Source organism: Mauremys mutica, chromosome 7 (genome assembly GCF_020497125.1).
Source record: "Mauremys mutica isolate MM-2020 ecotype Southern chromosome 7, ASM2049712v1, whole genome shotgun sequence".
Taxonomy (NCBI): Eukaryota; Metazoa; Chordata; order Testudines; family Geoemydidae; genus Mauremys; species Mauremys mutica.
The window spans coordinates 72,126,022-72,137,057 of NC_059078.1; positions in this window are offsets into that span (position 1 = coordinate 72,126,022).

Below are 11,036 nucleotides of genomic sequence, written 5' to 3' on the forward strand. Positions count from 1 at the left end.
TGATATTTGCGCTAAAAGTATTGCTATCACCATTATGGTTGATTATGTTTATTAGGGTAGTGCTGAGGGGCACGAGATCGAAGTGCAAACACAGAGTAATAGCTTCTCATGCAATCACATCACCCCAGGAGCTGGGGTTTTAAGAAGCTTACTAACAATCATGAGACGCACAATAAAATTGTGAGTTGGCAACTCTGCGTATAGGCTTTGATTGTGCCTTTAACACATTGGCCCATGTTGGGGGCTCTGCAGAGGGGAGTTCCAGAAATCAGTGCTTCAAGAAGGAACAATGCCTCCCCGGACAATTAGTGCACCAGGAAGCAGACTCACTCCCGTTGCCTTTAAAGGGGCACTTCCCATCACAGCTGGCAGCTCTGTCTTCCTGTCTCTCCCTGAACTTAGGTCTAGCCCCTTCTCTTCCTTGCGCTGATGTATTCCCACACCCAGGCTTCCGCCCTCTTTTGTTGTTTGACGTTTTTGCTTTCTCAGCCCCTCTCCATTAGTGTGTTGTTGCTGAGAGTGTGCCTCAGTTTCCCCCCATATTACCTCCTCTTTTTCTCCCCACCAGGGTTTCTGAGGATGGTGAGCTAAGTTCTTCCCACTGCCTAACATGCCACGTGGGTCCCACCGGTCCCGGCACTGGTGCACCGTAGCGGGGGCTGGTGTGGGTTTTTGGCCTACTTTAGAATTATTCGAACAGTGGCCACGCCCTCTATTGGTTCTCGCCCTGGCGCCATGGAAACGGCCACTTAGGCGCCAGTTCGTGCTGATGGCACCTGGGTACCTCTTAAAGGGCGACCCCCTCCGCCCCCCCAGTTCGGTGAGCCACGGCCCGGCATGCGGGCAGTGCCTGGGGTGCTGTGTGCGGGGCCACGCGTCGTGAGCAGCAGCGGGGCTGCCGCAGCCTTGCGAGTCTTGTACCCCTGTTGCGGGGTGACGCTGGTTGTGCGCGTCCTGGGGAGGGTGGGGCGGCGGCGCTGCCCATTGCGGGGCCCCCCCCCCAACCCCGAACGCTTGTACCACGTGTTCAGGATTCAGAGTCAATGGCCTTTTTTGTTGTTGGTCAATAAATTGTTTAAACCTTAAAAAAAAAAAAAAAACCATGCATGTTGCCTGCAAATGAAGTATCTGTTCCATTGTAATGCCCCCACCCCAAGTGGCCAGAGGCCTCACTGGCAGCTCAGCAGGGGAGCAAAAGTCAGATAGGAGAAAGCACTCAGCAGTTTGAGCACTGCCACAGCTGCAGATTGATCTTTGGACCTTCCAAAAAGCCAGTACATGGGGCCCATGACTCTGCCTCCAAGGTTGGCCCAGGACAAATGAGCCACGACAAACTTTCAGTCCCAGCAGCAGGTTTCCATTTCAAAGTATAGCTCAGCAATGGCAAAGGCTTGTAACTTACTATTTCTAAAAGGGAATATTGACATTAGCACTGGGCCATAAAACCAGCAGGCCTGTGGCCCTAGCCCTCCGGCACGTCCTGGCTGTTCGTGCGTTTGCACTCCTGAAGTAGAATCAGAACTAAGGCTGTGTCTACACCAGGATTTGTTGGCAAACATTTCCCACCATTGATCTCACTGCTGAAGCAACACAATTGTTAATAATGGTGAATAGGGTGATATGGCTGCTAGAGTTTTCAGCAACATCACTCCATTTTGATGCCTCTGTGTCACTCTGATAGCACAGAGGGTTTGTAAAGTCAGTGGAAATGGCTCCTAGGCAATACCTCCAATATACAGAGGTTCTCCAGACATAGGGAGCACCTTGGAGGTGTGGTCAGACTGTACTGAGGCAACAGCGGTAGCTGTTGGAATGGCCATTTGAGATCATTGCTAAATATAAAATAAAGCAGTTCTGATTTATGCCAAAAACCTGGCAAAAATACAGGGAGACATAAAGGTGGTTTAATTCCAGCTTTGACCCTACTCTATTTTTGTGCCAAGCACAGCTTGGGTGGGGTGCAGTATCAGGCCCCACATCATCTAACCATGCTCAGAGCAGATCTAAGTGACACGATGGTAAAAATGCTGGCAGACACAGACACCTTAACTACACTAGTGTTCTCACCATTGCTATCACTTGTGGAGCTGCCCTGGTGTTAGCAGCAGTGGGAAACTTTTGCCAAAAATCCCCTGCGTAGACTGGTCAATGTCTATAAAAGCACTAAGTATGTGCCTACTGTGAGGATAAAGCAGTGGCAGTGAGGTGTGATTTGATTATGTTTTTATTAAGGAATCTGTTTTAAATGTCTTAAAAAATAAAACAAAAATGCATGGATGCCTTGCTCAACAGCAGGAGAGAAAATGAGCAGGAACAGTACCTTTTTCCATAGGTTACTCCCCTCCCACCCACCAACAAAAAAAATGCTGTAAAATAGCTGCAACAAAACTTCAGTGCAAAAAGCCTCAGCCATGGAAAGGTTCAGCTGTCTGTCAATGCCCATAGTAATTTTACAGTGCAGTTAGGGGTTAAAGTGAAACAAACAACTGAAGGCCATTGTTTCCAGGGTTACAATTATTAGCTAAATAAATACTTGGTTTTTTTAAATTACCGTATCTACTAAACGCACCGTTGGCAAAAACAAAACTGTTTGAGGCAATAGTGAATCAAACATAGGTGTGTTTGAATGCAGCCAGTAGTTTCTGCAAGAAGGTCTGAACAGGAGGTGGGGTGGAAATGAAGGATAATGATTGGACAGTCCCTCAGTACATTCCCAGAAATGCTACTTGAGACCGGCATGCTACTCAGAATCCTTCAGAGCAAGTCAAACTCTTCTTTTGAAATCAGTAATATGAGTCACCAATATGTTGACACATACACATTTCATTAAAATCTGGTATTTATTTCACGAGCAGTGTCTGTGCATAAAAGTCATTGGAATTACTCAGAGGCCAGGCACTGAAAAAAGTGCATTAGCTGAACTCTTCTCTCCCCATCTCCCTGCAACAACTAATCTCATTTTTCTCCTGCAGAGTTTCTTCCCACACGTAGCCTGAGTCAGTCAAGGCACCCAAGTTTATAAAGGCACACGGGGACTGTTCTTAAGGGACAGAAGCCCTGCTTGTCATATGGGCAGAGCCCAGAGCTGCTCCCCTTTTTGACTATGGGGGTTTTGCCTTTGACATCTGTGTGAGCAAGGTCAGGCTCCTGAGATGTTAACTTATCCCCTGTGTAAAGAGGAGACCAAGACACAAAATTCAGATCCAGATTTTGAACACATCAAAGTTCAGGTCTGCTCAGAGCTGTGGTTTTAATTCAGCCCACTATAAATGTAAAGACAAACCGTGATATTTAGGTCTAGGTCCAGACTCAGACTCCATCCTTTCTTCCTCAGAAAGTTTCTCCATCTCTAGTTTTAAAGAACCAGTTTGACTATAGTACTTGCCCCACCCACACCAGAACCTTTATCAATTTCTCAAAGCAAATTCAAAATGAACCTTATTCAAAATTCCAAAATGTGCATAAAAGATTTTTCCCTTCCACTTTCCAGCTACAATGGAAAATACTGAAGTACCATGAGAATGGCCATTCTTGCAGTGTCTCTGCCCATGATTGAAAGCAGGAAGAGATGGGATCTCAGAAGAAAGTCTGTTCTCAGGATTTCCAACCCAGTCTTACAGTCTCTAAAGGTCTGGATAAATCAGATAAGCTTGGTATGATACCCAAAACTATTGGAGCCTGAGCTCCAAGCCTTTTCGGATTCACCCATTGCTAGTTTTAAGTTTGCTAGATGCATAAAGATGGGAGAGGGTGTATTTCAATTTATAGTTAATCATTTATATAATTACAGACAGCAGTGAGACTTTTTATTTGTTGCTTCACACTCAATTGCTCAGATAAGATGCAACATGTTTTTCCCCTGTAATTAAGACTTGATTCTTTTTTCATAATTTAAATATGTACCTGAACTAGTTGAAGTACACTATCATCATGCTAGTCGATTTCACTAACAATTGGTACATGTAACTCCCAATTCTAACCCTCCCATTTCCAAGTTTATTTGCTCCAAGACATGTTTTTTTAAAAATAGTTCTGTTCATGATGAGAGACACAAGGTAGGTGACGTCATATCTTTTATGTGATTAAATTCTGTTGGTGGAAGAGGCAAGCTTTCAAACTTCACAGAGCTCCTCTTCAGGTCTGGAGAAAGTAACCAGAGTATTCATTTTGTTCATGACAGTCTTCTTACCCATGCCACAGACCCACCAGGGGTTTGCAAGCAGCTAGCAGTTTGAGATCTATTGAATCAGAAGACAATAATCCAGGAAACAACTTTGTCCCAAACCTTTTGATATAACCATGACATCACATGTCCTAATGGGCTCTGTCCACTTTTGTAATGGCACATTACAGTTTGAGTTATTTCTTTCAGCCCAATTTTTTAGTGGGAGGGCTCACATGCATCAGCTCACTTCTGGCACTACTCTTGGTGAAACTGCAGAATTAGCCGCCTGTTTGCAAGAGATTTAAGCATACATTAACAAGCCACTTTACGCTGATGTGTTTGAAGCTGCAAAGGAAATGACTGAGGGCTTGGCTACACTTACAAGTTGCAGCGCTGGTGGAGGCTTTCCAGCGCTGCAACAACACCCCGTCCACACTTGCAGGGCACAACCAGCGCTGCAACTCCCTGGTTGCAGCGCTGGCTGAAAACCCATCCCGGCAGGGGTATAAGGAGTGCAGCGCTGGTGATCCAGCGCTGCCCAGCAGGTGTGGACACTCACCAGCGCTTTACCTGTCCTCCAGGGAATAAGGAGGTATCCCAGAATTCCTGTTCAGCCACTCTGCACATCAGTTTGCACTCTACTGCTCTTGGCTCAGGTGACCCGCCCTGTAAATGCCCCGGGAAATTTAAAAATCTCCTTCCTGTTTGCTGCAGCCAGGTGTGGAGTGCAATCAGTTTTAATCAGTTACAGGTGACCATGCCTCCACGCGGCAAACGAGCCCCAGCATGGAGCACTGGTGAATTGCAGGACCTCATCAGTGTTTGGGGTGAGGCATCTGTTCAGGCACAGCTGCGCTCCGGCCGTAGGAATTACGATATCTTTGAGCAGATATCAAGGGCCATGCTGGATCGGGGCCATGATCGGGACGCAGTACAATGCAGGGTGAAAATTAAAGAGCTGCGGAGTGCCTATTACAAAGCCCGAGAGGGGAATCGACGATCCGGAGCTGCTCCCACGACCTGCCGTTTTTACAGGGAGATGGATGAGATACTTGGGGGTGACCCCACTGCCAATCCCAGGATAACGATGGACACTTCTGAGCAGGCTGGGGGACAGGAGGAGGAGGCGGAGGAGGCGGCGGAGGCGGAGGCGTGGGGGGGGGAGGAAACCGCGAGTGAAGCTCCTGGCATGGGGGAAGAAACCGCAGATTCCCTGGAGGCATGCAGCCAGGAGCTCTTCTCAAGCCAGGAGGAAAGCACCCAATCGCAGCAGCCAGCAGTTGCAGAAGGACAAGCAGAGGAGCGTGTTACCGGTAAGCGGCTTTTATTTTCTGGGTGAAATGTTTCTGGAGAGGAGGGGGGGTTATGGATGCATGCATGCCAGCCTCTAGATGTGGAATAGCCCGTTGATGTGGTCTATCACGTCGCGGTAATCTGCCTCAGTTATCTCAGCAAAAGCTTCATCCAGAGCGTGGGCAATATGCCTGCGCAGGTTTATAGGCAGAGCCACTGTGTCCCTTGTCCCAGTGACGGTGACGCGTCCGCGCCACTCTTCTGCCAGTGGTGGGGGGACCATTTCTGAACACAGGCAAGCCGCATAGGGTCCCGGGCGGAATCCACATTGCTCTAAAAGAGCCCCCCGCTGTTCCCTAGTGACTCGCAGTAGGGAAACATCTTCCAGGATTAAGTCCTGTGAAAAATGTTGGGAGACTCTTTAGTGAAGAGATAGGGAGATAAGATCACCCCTGCATCTGCATTTCACTCAACCCCTCTAGCACTCCAGATTACCCGAAGCAACCAGCTCCCCTCTTACACCCAAGCCCCACTTCTCCCCATATAAGCACTGCTCACTCACCATGTCGTGGCTTCTGTAGTGTTATGCGTGTGGGTAAAAGAATGCTTAAATAAGAACTCACTCCCTCAGTGTAACAATTCATGTCTGGAGATAGTGGATACAATGCTGCCCGTGTTAAATGTTGTCATTTCTGTTTCTACAGTGACCTTGACTACTGGACTGCCCAGATGTTCAACATCACAGAGGCTTCAAAATTTGAGAAAAAATCCCCGAAAGAGCAAAGAAGACATGCTGAAAACTGTTCTTAATCAGTCTGCTCGAGAGAGTAAGGACTTGAAGGATTGGCGAGAGAAAGAAAGCAGGACACGCAAGAGAAATGCAGTGGCCAAGAGGAAAACCACGGAGCGGCTGCTAAGCATCCTGGAGCGCCAAGCGGAGTCTATAGAGTCACTCGTTGCCATGCAAGCAGAGCACTACCGTGCTACTCCCCCACCCGCCCCGTCCTTTGTGCCTTGTGCCCCAATGTCAGCTCAAACCACCTTTCCCCAGCATCCAGGTTCTTACCACCACCAGCTGCCTCCAACACCTGTATGTTCCCCAACCAGCCCTGATACCTACCACCACCCTTACCCTCTGCATTCAACCCCCATCACCATGCAGTATATGAACCCTGAAGTGCAGGATTCATTAAACAGCAATCCAGACAGGGCATATGCAAACTTGTGACTGTACAGTTCACCAACCCACACCCCTGCCCTCTTGTGTTCATGAAATGTTGTGTGTCTGTCTGTCTGTCAAGGAAGTTTTTTTCTTTTCAATAAAACAATTCTTGGCTTTGAAAACAGTCTTTATTATAGCAGATAGTGAAAGATACCTTAGCCCAGTAAAGAAAGAGGCACTACAAATCATATTATTATTATGGATAATAGAATAACAGTGTAAGCAGTGCAATTCACTCCCATGCAAGGCAGCAAACATTATTGTTGGCTTTCAGCCTCAAATTCTTCCCTCAAGGCATCCCTAATCCTTGTAGCCCTGTGCTGGGCCTCTCTATTAGCCCTGCTCTCTGGCTGTGCATATTCAGCCTCCAGGACTTGAACCTCGGTGGTCCATGCCTCACTGAATGTTTCACCCTTCCCTTCACAAATATTATGGAGGGTACAGCAAGCGCATATAACCGCGGGGATGCTGCTTTCCCCCAAGTCTAGCTTCCCATACAAGCAACGCCAGCGGGCTTTTAAACGCCCAAAAGCACACTCCACAGTCATTCTGCACCGGCTCAGCCTGTAGTTGAACCGGTCCTTGCTCCTGTCAAGCTTCCCTGTATAGGGTTTCATGAGCCAAGGCAGTAACGGGTACGCGGGGTCTCCAAGGATCACAGTGGGCATTTCGACATCCCCTACTGTGATCTTCCTGTCTGGGAAAAAAGTCCCTGCCTGCATCTTCCTGAACAGGCCACTGTTCCGAAAGATGCGTGCATCATGCACCTTTCCAGGCCAGCCTGTGTAAATGTCAATGAAACGCCCGCGGTGATCCACAAGCGCCTGGAGAACCATAGAGAAATACCCCTTCCGATTAACGTACTCTGATGCCAGGTGGGGGGGGGCCAGAATAGGAATATGCGTCCCATCTATCGCCCCTCCACAGTTAGGGAAACCCATGTGTGCAAAGCCATCCACAATGTCCTGCACGCTCCCCAGAGTCACGGTCTTTCTTAGCAGGATGCGATTAATTGCCTTGCAAACTTGCATCAAAACGATTCCCACGGTCGACTTTCCCACACCAAACTGGTTCCCGACCGACCGGTAGCTGTCTGGAGTTGCCAGCTTCCAGATTGCAATAGCCACTCGCTTTTCCACCGTCAGGGCAGCTCTCAATCTTGTGTCCTTGCGCCGCAGAGTGGGGGCGAGCTCAGCACACAGTCCCATGAAAGTGGCTTTTCTCATACGAAAGTTCTGCAGCCACTGCTCGTCATCCCAGACTTCCATGACGATGTGATCCCACCACTCAGTGCTTGTTTCCCGAGCCCAAAAGCGGCGTTCAACGGTGCTGAGCATTTCCGTAAATGCCGCAAGCACTTTAGTGTCACACGCGGCAGGCAAATCCATATTGATATCATCGTCGGAATCCTCACTGTCACTTTGGAGCTGAAGGAATAGCTGGACTGCCAAACGTGTTGTGCTGGTGACACTCATCAGCAGAGTCCTCAGCAGATCGGGCTCCATTTGCCACAGAAATCGCGATTCACACAGAGAGTAACAGAAAGACACTCACAATGGCGCCAAACGCTGCTGGAAAGAGTGAATGCTGGGATGTGAAGCGATGCACCACGGGGCGCTGGCAAACAGGAAGCGGAATGACCCACACACTTCCTTCCCCTTCCCACAATACTCAGCGCCAAAACGGCGCCAAAACGGGACGAGGTGCTCTGTGGGATAGCTGCCCACAATGCACCTCTCAATACAGCGCTGGAAAGTGCTGCAAGTGTGGCCACACTGCAGCGCTGGTAGCTGTCAGTGTGGCCACACTCCAGCGCTGGCCCTTCCACAGCTGCATGACCAGCGCTGTAACTCCCAGCGCTGCAACTTGTAAGTGTAGCCAAGCCCTGAATCTTTCCTTTAGAGCTGTATATTTCTCTGATGCCATCACAAAAGGGTACAGAATTCATTTTCTGTTATTACCAAAATGAATTAAGGCTGAGGGGTTGAGTCTAATTGCAGAATTCTGTACTACTAACCATGACAGCTATATACTATTTTGGATATAATCTCTTCATTTTCCAGGGCATCAGGCACTCAGGGATCTATGGGAAAAGGTGAGCTTTGCATTCCCACCCTTTAACAAGAAGTAACAATGAGCCTCCTCTCCCCTTATTTATCTGTATATTCCTTTTCTCCTGGAAGGTAAGCATTTCACACTGTGTGCGACTGAGCTTCCCTCTTTTTTTTTTTTTTTTTTTGGAGGTCTGGCTAGTTAAACTAATTCATTTAGACCTTATTCTGGTCTTCATATCTGCTTTCCTCCTTACACTTGCTTCAGCTCTGGAGGAATGGCAACAGCTGTGAGGGGCACACTACTATCAGCACATTCTTTGGATGGTCTCTATATGGGGTCTCCTTTTAGCCTAAATAAACCTGCAGGCATTCTGAGGAAAGGAAGAGAGAACACGTTAATGATTCTTCTGTCAATAATTTGGCAGTATATTTTCCCCAACATTTTCTAACACTTGCTCCCAAATTCTACCTTTCCCCACAAATATATTTTAAGGGTAAATCACACTGCAGCTTAAGTTTCACTTACTGATTGCAGTTCTCAATACAGTGCCTTCCATTTTATTCAAGCAATGGTCAAATTTCATCCTCTGTTTAATTGGATTAAAATTTCTCAAATCGTGTGTATTAAGCACAACACAAATGCCACTCTGTGGGCCTCACAGGATGCACAGCCAAGAAGAGGAGAGGGCAAAGGTGATTTTAAGCCACCTTTGCACCCCTGGATTCCAGGACTAGCTGGGGACAGGAGTGGTCCCTTCTGTAATTTGCAAAAGCCCTGCCCAGACCACCTGTGGACTACTCTGCACCCCAGAGTAGTGTTGAGCTGTGGCCACTCCCTCTCTCACCCCTGTCCTCACACAGGAATGTCTCTATGAAAGGCCACAAACGTCAGCTCTGTTCTATTCCTGAGGGGGGGGGCAGAATTCCCCTAGGAGCCATTTGAGACCCTTTATGAGCCCTCTAGGCTATTGCAGCAGTATTCATGACCTGCAGGGTGTAAAGGTGTCAGAATCTGGCCCTTATTTGATCCACTTTAATCACTTCTAAGCAGGTAGTACTGGAAAATAAATCACTGCCTATAGAAAGCTGCTACTTAATAAGAGGGCTCATTCAGAATTTGGTCTAAGCAGAAAGAATCCAAAGAAAACCCACAATTATAACACAAAACAAAAAAAACTGTAACAAGATTGTTACGGACATTACAAATATTGCCATGTGATGCCAAGATATAATATGCACCCTGGTGGATGTATATGTAACAAGATCAACAGTTTATTTCAAACCAAGTGATTGGAATGGAACTGAATGAAATAACAAGTAGGTACTGTGTTTCTATTGGTGTCATAGGGAATTAGCAGCTGAAATTATTAACGACCATGTTAAGGGCCACGGTCTTGTGTTTTGGTTGTATTTCCTAATTGCATATCAAGGCTGAGATTTTCAAAGCTGACTAAGGGATAGGATATGGAGACACGGCTGTCATTAAAATTAGACAAATATGCATCAATTAAGAATAAATGTATGCACTGCAACACTGGAACCCAAACCTCTAAACACTTATTCACACAAATAGTCCCATTTACTTTAATGAGACTATTTACATAATTAAGGATAGCTGCATGAATCAAAGTTTGTAGGAATGCATCCCAGACTATTGTTGCTATACTTTTGTGTTTTTAAAGCAAAGTTCTCTCTAAAACAGGCAGATGCCAATAAACAGCATAAAATTATCAACATGCATGGGCAATAGTATAGCTCTGGGTTTTCAATATTTATTTGCCAACAGAAATCCAAGGCTATTTTACATTTTTTTTACTTGTTGCTACAATGCAGCATTTTTGGCACTTTGCAAAGATGCATTTAACCTATCAGCCCCATGTCACTTTCCAGCATGAAATTAAAGCATGATTCAAAGCCATCGGGAATCTTTCTGTTGACTTTAAGAGATGGAACCAAATACACTAATGCACTGAAGTGAGGAATCAATAGCAGAGAGTGCACAAGGAGCAAAGATTTTCTTGGAGAATTTCATTATGAATCGATAGTGTTAAATCACGACATTTTGACAGGTTTCTGCTCAGTGCCAGCTTTACCATACGAACAGAGCAAGTCAAATTGGACAGGAAAATATTTATTGCATGACTGACCTTTGCCTGTAGGGTCTACATATTTTCTATCTTATAAAGGGCAGAAGAAATCCTAGAACGAGCTTTAGCACAGATTAATTATCAAACTGCTAAGCTATCCCAAAATCTCTCTTTCATCCCAAAACACAAAAATATCAATTAAAGAAACCATATAC